This window comes from Triticum dicoccoides, chromosome 1B (genome assembly GCF_002162155.2).
Source record: "Triticum dicoccoides isolate Atlit2015 ecotype Zavitan chromosome 1B, WEW_v2.0, whole genome shotgun sequence".
NCBI classification, from domain to species: Eukaryota; Viridiplantae; Streptophyta; class Magnoliopsida; order Poales; family Poaceae; genus Triticum; species Triticum dicoccoides.
In genome coordinates this window covers 366,049,185-366,062,477 of record NC_041381.1, presented here as the reverse complement: position 1 = coordinate 366,062,477, position 13,293 = coordinate 366,049,185, and positions in this window count along the sequence as shown.

Genomic DNA, 13,293 nt, shown 5'->3' with positions numbered 1-13,293 from the left:
CCCCTCCAAACGATCGCTCGAGAATTGCCTTAGGCTGGTTTAAAGAGTCTCAATGATCTCTAAATCGAAGGTAATTCTTTTTGCCACTTAAGGGGATATATCTACGAGTCACCATCCCTAAGGTGTCTCGTTGTGGTATCATGGCAACTCAACTCCTCGCTACGTTGACAACCGTTCACCACCCTCTTAGGTGTGGAATTGTTGTCTACCTAGTGAACCCTTGTCATCTGCTTCACTCCATTCCTATGGGTGTGTGCTTCGTCTCTCAGCTCGAGAGATGTTGCTATGTCTCATTCCGTGGGTTAATCCTGAGTTGTTCGACCTTCGAGAAGAACAATTCTTTTAGGGTCTTTCCTTCCTCTCGTTGTCATGATAGTTGGAGTTCTCAGAGCAAGACTTTGAGACAAGATGATGATCGAATCAAGGTTCTTATGAAGTGCAACCTGGATCGTGAGGATTGTGCTAGTTTGCGTTCCCCCTTCACCTTACCCTACGCTTGAATCTCGGGACGAGATTTTTGTTTAGTGGGGGTGAGTTGTCACATCCCTGGTCCTGTTATGCACTAGGCCAGACCTCATGTGAGCATCATGTTTTAATTCAACTGAAATTTGCATTGAGGGATTTTCAAAGCCTCAGAAACCTTCTAAAAATGATCAACATTAAAATCTTCTCAAAGAAGTCCAAGAAAATGTTCCTCTTAGCCTCTGAAAATATTGCAAAGAGGTAAAACTCAAAACAATATTTTTGGTATCTCAGAGTTAATTATTTTGGGCCTTTGAATTAAATAAATAACTATTTGCATTGGATATATATTTGATATATAAATAATATATGTCCAATAATACTGGAACATTTTATGTGGTTTGGTATATTTTAGTGCTAGCCACATAACTATTTTCAGGATTTTATAAAATGGTTTAGTATTTTACTAAACTAAAACAACACAGAACAAAATAAATAAATAAAAACAGAAATAGGAAAGCAGAGAGGAGAGAAACCTTACCTGGCGCTCACCTGGTAGCCCAGCCGGCCCAGCTCCTGTGCGGCCCAGCCCACCAGGCGTTCCCCCCCCCCTGTCGTCTTCCTCCCTGCCAGGAGGACGGCCACGTGCCCGGCGCGCGCGGCCACGCGCCCCGGCCACCTCCTCCCTCCCAGCCTGCTTGGCTCCTCCTCGACGCCCCGGTGACGCCACGCGGCCCCCTCGACCCTCTCCTACTCTCCCCGTGCCCCTCTCCTCTCTCTCCCCGGAACACTCTCCCCCTCCTCTGTTCTCCTCACCGAACGCGCCCGCCGCCGCCGACGAGAACCACCGTGGCCACTGGCCACCCCACGCCTCACCGACGCCCCAGGAAGCTCAGCCCCGACCCCCTCTTCCTCCCAACCGATCCACGGCCCTCCGGAAGCCCTGCAGCGTCGCCCTCAAGCTCGCCCCCAACCTTCGACCGCCGGCGAACTTTCGAGGATTCGCGAGCTCCAGCCCCTCCCCGGCCTCGCGGTTACCTCCACCAGATCCGCTGTGAGCTACTCTTCCATTCCCCCTCCTCCTCGCGCCCGTTCCCGTACTCTAGCCGCCCTTTTCACCGGAGCCGATTGCTCCTCGCCGCCGGCCATGGCGTGGCCGTGGCCACAGCCACCGCAGCTCGCTCCCGAGCCCACCGGCGTGCTCACCGCAACCTTAGGAACCCAAAGCACCTAACCACTCGTCCTCCCGTGCACCACAACACCGATTCCAAGCACACCCGAACTCCGGCCGCCGCCTTGGAGCTCGCCGTCGTCGGCTCCGGCCACCATAGGTCCGGCCACCACCACCGTTCGACGCGTGCCACTGCGTGCGTTTGAATGCAACTAACCGCGCTCGAAATGATGCCCTGAGGGCGATTTCCGAAGCCCGCCGCCGCACCTGGCCTCGCCGGCGTCACGTCGCCGGTGGGGTTGACCCACTTGACCACGGCGGAACCCCCCCTGGGTCGATGACAGGTGGGGCCAGCCCCTGTTAATTAGTTTAGGTGTTAGATTAGTTAACACTAATTAATTTAGTTAATTATTTAAGCCACTGACATGTGGGCCCAGCCCTGCTGACATTTTCATTAGTATTAGTTTAACCCTAATCAACCCGGTTAACCAACTGAGTCACTGACACGCGGGACCCACTGTCAGGTTTGACCTGGACCCGCCTAGTTGACCTGCTGACATCAGCATGACCTAGTGCTGACGCAATAAATCATTTTCTGGTTTTAAAATAATTCAGGAAATTCCAGAAAATTGTATAAACTTCTAAAAATCATAGAAATTCAACCGTAACTCCAAATTAAATAAATTATATATGAAAAATTATCAGAAAAGTTCAAGGAATCCATCTGTACCATTTTCATGCATGTTTGAACAATGTTTGTCCTCTGTTTTGGACAAAACCAATAAAGGGCATTTAAATAATCACATATGGAGTTTGAATTTGAATCTTGTATTCAAACCAACCCCATTTAACTTGTTGCTAGTTGCATTAGCCCAAAACACATTCATTTTGCCATGTCATGATCATGCATCATATTGTGCATTGCATTGATTGTGTTCCCTTCTGTGTTGCCGGTATTTGTCCCCTCTCGATAGACGTGATACCGATGATGTGATCGTTGACACTGATGAAGACTCAATGCTATCTTCAGAAGTGCCAGGCAAGCAAAACCCCCTTGTTCATTCCGATACAATCCCACTCTCTCGCTCCTGCTCTCTTTTACTGCATTAGGACAACACCGATTCAACTGTTACATGCTGCGGTAGTTGAACCCCTTTATCCTCTGCATGACCTGTTGTTGCCACAGTAAATAGATGAAACCCACTAGCATGAGTAGGAGTTGTTTGAGCCCTGATGTGCCTACTCATTCATGCTTGTTTGTCATGCCTGCTACTGCTTAGAGTTGAGTCAGGTCTGATTCATCGGGGATGAATCAGAGGTGTGTGAACATGTCCTACTGTGTGTGAGCTAAGTGTGTGAATACGATTTGGTAAAGGTAGCGGTGAGAGGCCATGTAGGAGTACATGGTGGGTTGTCTCATTGCAGCCGTCCTCAGGAACTGAGTTCTGTGTTTGTGATCCATGATTCAGCTACTACCATGCATTGGGCCCTGAAATATGACCCCGCTCGACTTCTTATTCACCCTAGTCCTCTGTCCAGGAGTTGCAAGTAGTTTCTGGTGTTTGTAGCTTACTGGAGGCCGTGGACAGCGCTGACCGTAGGGGTGGGCTGTGATGCGGTAGGTACGTGGCACGGTGTACCGGATGCCTGTTTGGTATCTCGGGAACCCTGTTCACATCATTTGGGGCTGTGAGCGAAACTCCGGCCGGATCTCCTCATGGATGGAACCCGAATAGGCGATAAACCTGGACTAGAGACTTGAGTGTTTAGGTAGGTCGTGGTCTACACCCACGTCGGCTTTCGCTTGAAGTCTGCCGAGCACATGTCGTGTGCAGACGCTAAGTGGTGGAAACATGTATGAAGAAGTACACCCCTGCAGGGTTAACATCATCTATTCGAATAGCCGTGTCCGCAGAAAAGGACTTCTGGGTTGCTTATATCAGTTCATAGACAAGTGAAAGTGGATACCCTAAAATACGCAAGATAAGCGTGAGTGCTATGGATGGCGTTCTCGTAGGGAGACGGGAGCGGATCCATAGTGGTGTATTGATATGGTGAATATGTGGACTCGTGTGCGCCACCTCAAAAGAGTTACTTGCAGTCGTAGTTTAGGATAGCCACCGAGTCAAAGCTGGCTTGCTGCAGTCAAACCCCTCCACCCCCTTGTTGATAATGATGCATATGTAGATAGATCTGATGTAAGTCTTGCTGGGTACATTTGTACTCACGTTTGCCTATTTATGTTTTTGCAGAGAGACTTCGGTCTCGCTAGTAGTTCCGCGTGGACTTCGACGTTTAGCTTGATACCTCAGCTACGATCTTGTGCCCTCGGCAGGATCTGGTAGATAGTCAGGCTTCTCAGCCTTTTTCATTTATAGATGTCTGTACTCAGACATGATAGCTTCCGCTTGTGCTTTGATTTGTATGCTCTGATTGTTGGGTCATGAGACCCCTGTTTGTAATATCTCGCTCCTCGGAGCCTATTGAATAAGTACTTGTGTCGTAGAGTCATGTTGTGATGCTTCGTTGTATTTGCACATATCGAGCATATTGTGTGAATGATTGAAATGCTTGGTATGTGTGGGATCTGACTATCTAGTTGTTTATCTTTAGTAGCCTCTCTTACCGGGAAATGTCTCCTAGTGTTACCGCTGAGCCATGGTAGCTTGCTACTGCTCTGGAACACTTAGGCTGGCCGGCATGTGTCCTTCTTCGTTCCTGTGTCTGTCCCTTCGGGGAAATGTCACGCTTTGAGTACCGGAGTCTTGTTAGCCCGCTACAGCCCGGTTTACCGGAGTCCTGCTAGCCCAGTGCTACAGCCCGGACCCACTTGCTGATGACCGACACGTTCGAAGCTGGGTCATGGATGCCTGTCCCTGTAAGTCTGTGCCACTTTGGGTTTACGACTAGTCATGTCAGCCCGGGCTCCTTATCATATGGATGCTAGCGACACTATCATATACGTGAGCCAAAAGGCGCAAACGGTCCCGGGCAAAGGTAAGGCGACACCCGTGGGGATACCGTGCGTGAGGCCGCAAAGTGATATGAGGTGTTACCGGCTAGATCGATGTGACATCGAGTCGGGGTCCTGACAGTGTTGGTATAGAGGCCATGTAGGAGTACATGGTGGGTTGTCTCATTGAAGCCGTCCTCAGGAACTGAGTTCTGTGTTTGTGATCCATGATTCAGCTACTACCATACATTGGGCCCTGAAATATGACCCCGCTCGACTTCTTATTCACCCTAGTCCTCTGTCCAGGAGTTGCAAGTAGTTTCTGGTGTTTGTAGCTTACTGGAGGCCGTGGACAGCGCTGACCGTAGGGGTGGGCTGTGATGCGGTAGGTACGTGGCACGGTGTACCGGATGCCCGTTTGGTATCTCGGGAACCCTGTTCACATCGTTTGGGGCTGTGAGCGAAACTCCGGCCGGATCTCCTCATGGATGGAACCCGAATAGGCGATAAACCTGGACTAGAGACTTGAGTGTTTAGGTAGGTCGTGGTCTACACCCACGTCGGCTTTCGCTTGAAGTCTGCCGAGCACATGTCGTGTGCAGACGCTAAGTGGTGGAAACATGTATGAAGAAGTACACCCCTGCAGGGTTAACATCATCTATTCGAATAGCCGTGTCCGCGGAAAAGGACTTCTGGGTTGCTTATATCAATTCATAGACAAGTGAAAGTGGGTACTCTAAAATACGCAAGATAAGCGTGAGTGCTATGGATGGCGTTCTCGTAGGGAGACGGGAGCGGATCCATAGTGGTGTATTGATATGGTGAATATGTGGACTCGTGTGCGCCACCTCAAAAGAGTTACTTGCAGTCGTAGTTTAGGATAGCCACCGAGTCAAAGCTGGCTTGCTGCAGTTAAACCCCACCATCCCTTTGTTGATAATGATGCATATGTAGTTAGTTCTGATGTAAGTCTTGCTGGGTACATTTGTACTCACGTTTGCCTATTTTATGTTTTTGCAGAGAGACTTCGGTCTCACTAGTAGTTTCGCGTGGACTTCGACGTTTAGCTTGTTACCTCAGCTACGATCTTGTGCCTCGGCAGGATCTGGTAGATAGTCAGGCTTCTCAGCCTTTTTCATTTATAGATGTCTGCATCCAGACATGATAGCTTCCTCTTGTGTTTTGAATTGTATGCTCTGATTGTTGGGTCATGAGACCCATGTTTGTAATATCTCGCTCCTCGGAGCCTATTGAATAAATTACTTGAGTCGTAGAGTCATGTTGTGATGCCATGTTGTATTTGCACATATCGAGCATATTGTGTGTATGTTATTGAAATGCTTGGTATGTGTGGGATCTGACCATCTAGTTGTTTATCTTTAGCAGCCTCTCTTACGGGGAAATGTCTCCTAGTGTTCCACCGAGCCATGGTAGCTTGCTACTGCTCCGGAACACTTAGGCTGGCCGGCATGTGTCCTTCTTCGTTCCTGTGTCTGTCCCTTCGGGGAAATGTCACGCGATGAATACCGGAGTCCTGTTAGCCCGCTACAGCCCGGTTCACCGGAGTCCTGCTAGCCCAGTGCTACAGCCTGGATTCACTCGCTGATGACCGACACGTTCGATGCTGGGTCACGGATGCCTGTCCCTGTAAGTTTGTGCCACTTTGGGTTTACGACTAGCCATGTCAGCCCGGGCTCCTTATCATATGGATGCTAGCGACACTGTCATATACGTGTGCCAACAGGCACAAACTGTCCCGGGTAAAGGTAAGGCGACACCCGTGGGAATACCGTGCGTGAGGCCGCAAAGTGATATGAGGTGTTACATGCTAGATCGATGTGGCATTGAGTCGGGGTCCTGACAGTAAAGCAATTACATGGCGATTGCATTGCATACAATAAAGCGACAACCATAAGGCTCCTGCTAGTTGCCGATAACTGTTACAAAACATGATCATCTCATACAACAATTTATATATCATCATGTCTTGACCATATCACATCACAGCATACCCTGCAAAAACAAGTTACACGTCCTCTACTTGTTGTTGCAAATTTGACGTGGCTGCTACGGGTTTAGCAAGAATTGTTCTTACATACGCATCAAAAACCACAACGATTTTTCGTCAAGTGTGTTGTTTTAACCTTCAACAAGGACCGGGCGTAGTCACACTCGAAGAAACTAAAGTTGGAGAAACTGACACTCGCCAGCCACCTGTGTGCAAAGCATGTCGGTAGAACCAGTCTCGTGTAAGTGTACGCGTAACGTCGGTCCAGGCCGCTTCATCCAACAATACCGCCGAACCAAAGTCTGACATGCTGGTAAGCAGTATGATTATTATCGCCCACAACTCTTTGTGTTCTACTCGTGCATATAACATCTACACATAGACCTGGCTCTGATACCACTGTTGGGGAACGCAGTACTTTCAATAAAATTGCTACGCACACGCAAGATCCATCTAGGTGATGCATTGCAATGAGAGGGGAGAGTGTTATCTACGTACCCTCGTAGACCAAAAGCGGAAGTGTTATGACAACGTGATTGATGTAGTCGTACGTCTTCATGATCTGATCGATCCTAGCACCGAAGGTATGACACCTCCGCGATCTGCACACGTTCAGCTCGGTGACGTCCCACGAACTCTAGATCCAACTAAGGTCGAGGGAGAGTTTAGTCAGCACGACAGCATGGTGACGGTGATGATGAAGTTACCGGCATAGGGCTTCGCCTAAGCACTGCAACGATACGACCGAGGTGGAAGTCTGTGGAGGGGGGCACCACACAGGGCTAAGACAACTATCAACTTGTGTGTTCTAGGGTGCCCCTACCCCCGTATATAAAGGAGCAAGGGGGAGGCCGGCCAGCCCTCATAGGGGGTGCCCCAAGTAGGATTCCTACTAGGAATCCTATTCCTAGTAGGTTTCCAACAAGGGAAGAGAGGGGAAAGGAAGGAGAGGGAGAGAGGGAGAAGGAAAAGCAGCGTCGCCCCCTTCCCTTGTCCTATTCGAACTCCAAGGGGGGCGCGGCCTGCCCTGGCTGCCCTCCTCTCTCTCCACTAAGGCCCATGGTGGCCCATTAATTCCCCCGGGGGGTTCAGGTAACCCCTCCGGCACTCCGGTTTTACCCGAAACCACCCGAAACACTCCTGGTGTCCGAATAACATGGTCCAATATATCAATCTTTATGTATCGGCCATTTGGAGACTCCTCGTCATGTCCGCGATCTCATCCGGGACTCCGAACTACCTTCGGTAGATCAAAACACATAAACTCATAATACCGATTGTCATCGAACGTTAAGCGTGCGGACCCTACGGTTTCGAGAACTATGTAGACATGACCGAGACTCATCTCTAGTCAATAACCAATAGCGAAACCTGGATGCTCGTATTGGCTACCACATATTCTACGAACATCTTTATCGATCAAACCGCATAACAACATACGTTGTTCCCTTTGTCATCGGTATGTTACTTGCCCGAGATTCAATCGTCAGTATCTCAATACCTAGTTCAATCTCGTTACTGGAAAGTCTCTTTACTCATTCCGTAATGTATCATCCCGCAACTAACTCATTAGTCACATTGCTTGCAAGGCTTATAGTGATGTGCATTACCGAGAGGGCCCAGAGATACCTCTCTGATACATAGAGTGACAAATCCTAATCTCGATCTATGCCAACCCAACAAATACCTTCGGAGACACCTGTAGAGCATCTTTATAATCACCCAGTTACGTTGTGATGTTTGATAGCACAGGAAGTGTTCCTCCGGTATTCGGGAGTTGCATAATCTCATAGTCAGAAGAACATGTATAAGTCATGAAGAAAGCAATAGCAATAAAACTTAACGATCATTATGCTAAGCTAACGGATGGGTCTTGTCCATCACATCATTCTCTAATGATGTGATCCCGTTCATCAAATGACAACACATGTCTATGGTTAGGAAACTTAACCATCTTTGATTAACGAGCTAGTCTAGTAGAGGCATACTAGGGACACTCTGTTTTGTCTATGTGTTCACACATGTACTAAGTTTCCGGTTAATACAATTCTAGCATGAATAATAAACATTTATCATGATATAAGGAAATATAAATAACAACTTTATTATTGCCTGTAGGGCATATTTCCTTCAACTCGATCCGAGAGAACACGTGAAGGAACTGGAACTCTTGGTCGCTGCTGTCCCGGTGGTACATGTTGAACATCCAAACCATCTGCGCAGCCGAAGAACAAGTGTCGGCGACGTACACGGCAAAAGAAGTGAGCCGGTGGCTGGACATACCTGACCCTCGAAGTTGGCGCCGCTTTCCGGGCGAGCCGCGATCTCCTCGATGATCCCATGCGATTTATTGCAGGTCGGTTGGATGATTGCCCAATGGTTCGACATGGCCTTTTCGCCGTGTTGCATGTGGATGGTGGCGAAGTAGGGGTCGACCAGCTTGCGCTCATCAAACACCGACTTGATCCATCTCCAGTACGTGTCGGCGTTCTGGTTCGCGCCGGTGATCGGGTCGATGCTGACGGTCATCCATGCTTTGACGAAGCTCTCGTCTTCTTTGGACGTCCACTTGACACGCGGCTCGCCCGACCTGGCATTGGCCCCCCGCTTCTTCTTTCTCCCTTTCCTCGTCGGCGCCGGCTCCATCTCCTCCTCCTCTTCCTCCTTCCCCTCCTCGGCGTCGTTGATCTCGTAGTCCATGTTGACAGTGGTGTCCATTGTGCCGTCTTGCATGTGGAACTCGGGGTAGGAGGCGGTGGCGACCGAGCCGCTCGTGAGGATCTCATCCATGTCGGCGTCGGTCGTGTCGGGGTTGCCGAAATGTGGCGCCGAGGCTTGTGATAAGGGTAGGGCGCCTCGGCGCAGAGGCGGCGTCGGTGAGATTGAGTACGCCGGTGGCGAGTAGTTGTAATGGGTGTGGAGGCCGGCGAATGCGGTCGAGGGAGTGAGCTGGTCGGGGTTCAGATCGGAGGGTGAGGCACGTGGCGGCACGCCATGTGGGAAGTGATGTTGGGGTTGAATCCACCATGCGCATCGTCGTCGGAGTAGTCAGGCGAGGGTGCGTACCCCTAGGGCGGCGACGGCGGCGAGAAGTTGGTCGGCGACGCGACGCTCTGTTGGCTCCACGTAGCTTGCGGGCAGTGGCCTGGTGGATTCATCATCCCCGCGGGAGACGCCTCTGCCTGCTCTGCCGATGTCGCTGCCGACGACGCGACCACGTCCCTGGCTTTCTTGGCGTTGAGCTTGTTTCGCCGGTCGATGGTGACAGCCTCCGGGCGCTGAACCTCCTTCCTCCACTCGGTGTTGGACACGCCCGGTGGTTTTGCCATCAGCGCCCTCGGCTTCCTCTGTTTCAGCTAGGTGGAATCGACAGCGCCAGCAGAGCGAGGGGCCGAATACTTCTTCGGTGGCATGGTGGCCGGATGGCGGGATGACGGCCGGATGGCGGGTAGCGGGAAGAGAATGGCGGGAGTGGCGGGTCAGAAGGGGGGAAGCAATGAGGAAATGAAGGGAAAGGGGGGAAACAGCAAGAAAAGGCCTGTCTGTCGCTGATAGAGTAGGCCCACACGCCTTTTCGCTTCGATCGGCGCCCCCAGGCGCTCCCCAGGGGGCTGGATTCGGTTCGGGTTCACCGACTGTTATTTCGGCCCAAACCGGCGGTAAACAAGGTGCTAGGGATGCGACTTGGCCGATTTTTCGCCGCCGGCGCTAAAAAAGGCGCCCTGAGGGGCTTGTTGCGGGGCGAGTGGAGATGCTCTTAGGAGATGTACTAAAGACACGTCCGCACACAAATACTAATGTCCGTTTTGTGGTCCAATTCTGCACCAACGGTATGATGCATACATGCATGCCTGGTGCTGCTCTTGCTGAAACATCAGACCTGACGGAGATCAAACCACCGCCTGCCAGCTTACTCGAGCACGACCGGAAAGGGTGAGAGGCAGCCAGTCTCGGCCAAATTTCGTGTTCTGACCCTTTTTCGATACAAATTCAGGATCTGACCCCAGTTCCGAAAATTTTCGAGATCTGACCCTTTCGCTACCGCCATGGGCTCTGGCGGTATGGTTAGACATGCTACCGCCAGGGTCCATGGCGGTAGGGTGCGACGGAGGGCAACGGAGGGCAACGGCCGCCGTTTGCTCGAGCTGACGTGGACAAGTAGCCTACCGTCAGGGACCATGGCGGTAGCATGTTAGACCTTACCGCCAGACCCCTTGGCGGTAAGGTGTGGCTGGGGTTTTGCCTCCCAAGTTTCTGTAACGAAATATCGAGGTGCCCTAGCGGTAGGTACGTTCGTCCTACCGCCAGGGTCCTTGGCGGTAGGGTCCTGTGTTCTATGGTTTATAAGTTTTTTTTGCTTCTTTTCAAAAACAATATAGACCCTAAAATATGAGCTCACATCTTTTAGTGATTGTTTCTTTTGTAAAATATGAGCTCACAAAGAAAGCCAACAAACGGTTTCACATAGTTTGTTTTGTTACAAGTTTCACATCACAAATAGCAAAATATGAGCTCACATAATGATGATGGTTCCACATAGCAATTATCAAACAGTTTACAGATAATAGATTCATAAGTAGGGAATAGCAAATAGCAAACTTGTCCACATAGTTTGACAACCCCTACAAAAACAGAGATATATATTCAATCGACATGTTTATGGGGCGGACAAATCTCCCCCCCCCCTCGTATATTAGGCATGTCTGTGAAGACAGATACGGCAACGGATCCACCAGTTCAGGCGGAGGCGGAACGTTGGTCGGCATCCGACCGTTCAAGCAGTCCCACCTTGGCTTGCCTGCTGGAGTTTTCGCCTCAGCCCTTGCCCAGTTGATGATATCGAACGCCGATGCACTTGGGGGCGGCATCCTAGCTCTCTCCTCCTCATTGCTCTCGAAGTAGATCCTCCGACCCAAATTGCGCAGCTCCCGCTTGGAGCGCTGCTTGGCAGCTTCAATGTCCCATTCCCGGCGTTCTCGGGAGATAGTTGGATCTCCCTCCATCTCTGCAATCACTATCTTCCACTCCTTCGCACTCTCTGCCCAACACTTCTGATCATCGTAGATCCGTTCCACCCTCTCGTGCCACCGCACTGCCCTCGTCTCCTGTAGGAACTCGTCTGAAAAAGCGGTCACCGGCAGCAGAAGCTCGGGGCAAGCCTCGTACACGTACGGAAGTGGCAAGCCGGACGGGTCGTGTTGGAGATGAAGGGGCGATGGTTGCGCCACTGTTGGAGACCTAAACATATGGATGAAATAAATAAAATACATATATCAAGATGTGTCAAATGCAAAATATCATATCATATTTACTCCAACCAAATCCAGTACTTGCATCATATTAACATGCTTACTAAAAAACTAAGAACTAAGAACTAAGAACTAAGAACTACAACTACAATCATACATCCTAAATACAATACAATACATATCAAAGAATTGCATAAGCATATCAAAAGAATTGCATAAGCATATCAAAAGATATCGATGCATAACAAAGGTTCATCACATCCAAAAAACCTATGAGTTCAATCTTTGAATAATCATGTATCTAGATTATCATGAACATGAACTAACTACAATACATATATCAAAAACAAAAACCATGAACTAGGGTTCATCTTGAGGGATTAACCATGTTTACTCCAACAAAATCCACTACTTGCATCATATAAGATCCACATGCATCCTATATCAAAACAAATATTTCCAATATTCATCATATATAAAAAATTTAAACACAAAAAATTATGAACTAGGTTCATCTCTAGGGTTCATGTTCTCCAACTATTCAACATTTGTTCTCCAACTATATCCGCTACTTGCATCATAGCATATCAACATGCATCATCATATCACAATATATTCCTCCAACATGCATCATATAAAAAAATTCCTCCAAAAATAATATGAACTAGGGTTCATCTTCACATAATCATACCAACTAGTGACTAGAGTTCATATCTAACACAATATAACATCTATAATCAACCTAAATCAATCCTAGGGTTCAAAATATTTAAATCTAGTTCAAGAAGGGGGGTGATTTGAATCAAATAATGCGACGAATCGGAAGCTATTTGACTAAAACTAATTGGAGGGATCGAAGGAGCTTACTTCTCTTTCTTCGGGGCCATCTCGATCCGCAAAAATGATGAAGAAACGACGAAGATCTGAGGGGGGAGTGGAGGAGAAGAGAGAGGGGCGAGAGGAGGAAGAACTCCTCTGTTCTTGAGCGGGTGGTTGGGGAGAAGGGGAGGGGTGGGGTGGCCGGCGGCTTATAACTGCCCGCACCCTACCGCCAGGTACCCCGGCGGTAGGGTCGGACAGGCTACCGCCATGACCGACGGCGGTAGGGTGGGACGGATGCCGTTAACGCTGCTGACGTGGATAAGTTTCCTACCGCCGCAGTGTCTGGCGGTAGCCTAGGTAATCCTACCGCCGGGCATCCTGGCGGTAGCAAAAAGGGTCAAATGTCGATTTTTTTTTTAAAATGAGGTCAAATCCCGATTTTGTTTCACAAAAGGGTCAAAACACGAAAATCGGCCGCCAGTCTCACGGACCTCTCTGCATGCACGCACGAGAAAAAGCCTGCGGCAGGAGGAAAGTATCCGTGCTGGGAAAAGCGGAGCAGCCGTGCACTGCCCGCGCCGTCCAAAGTCCAAACGGCGAAGAAAGACGTCCCTGGACCGGCCAAATG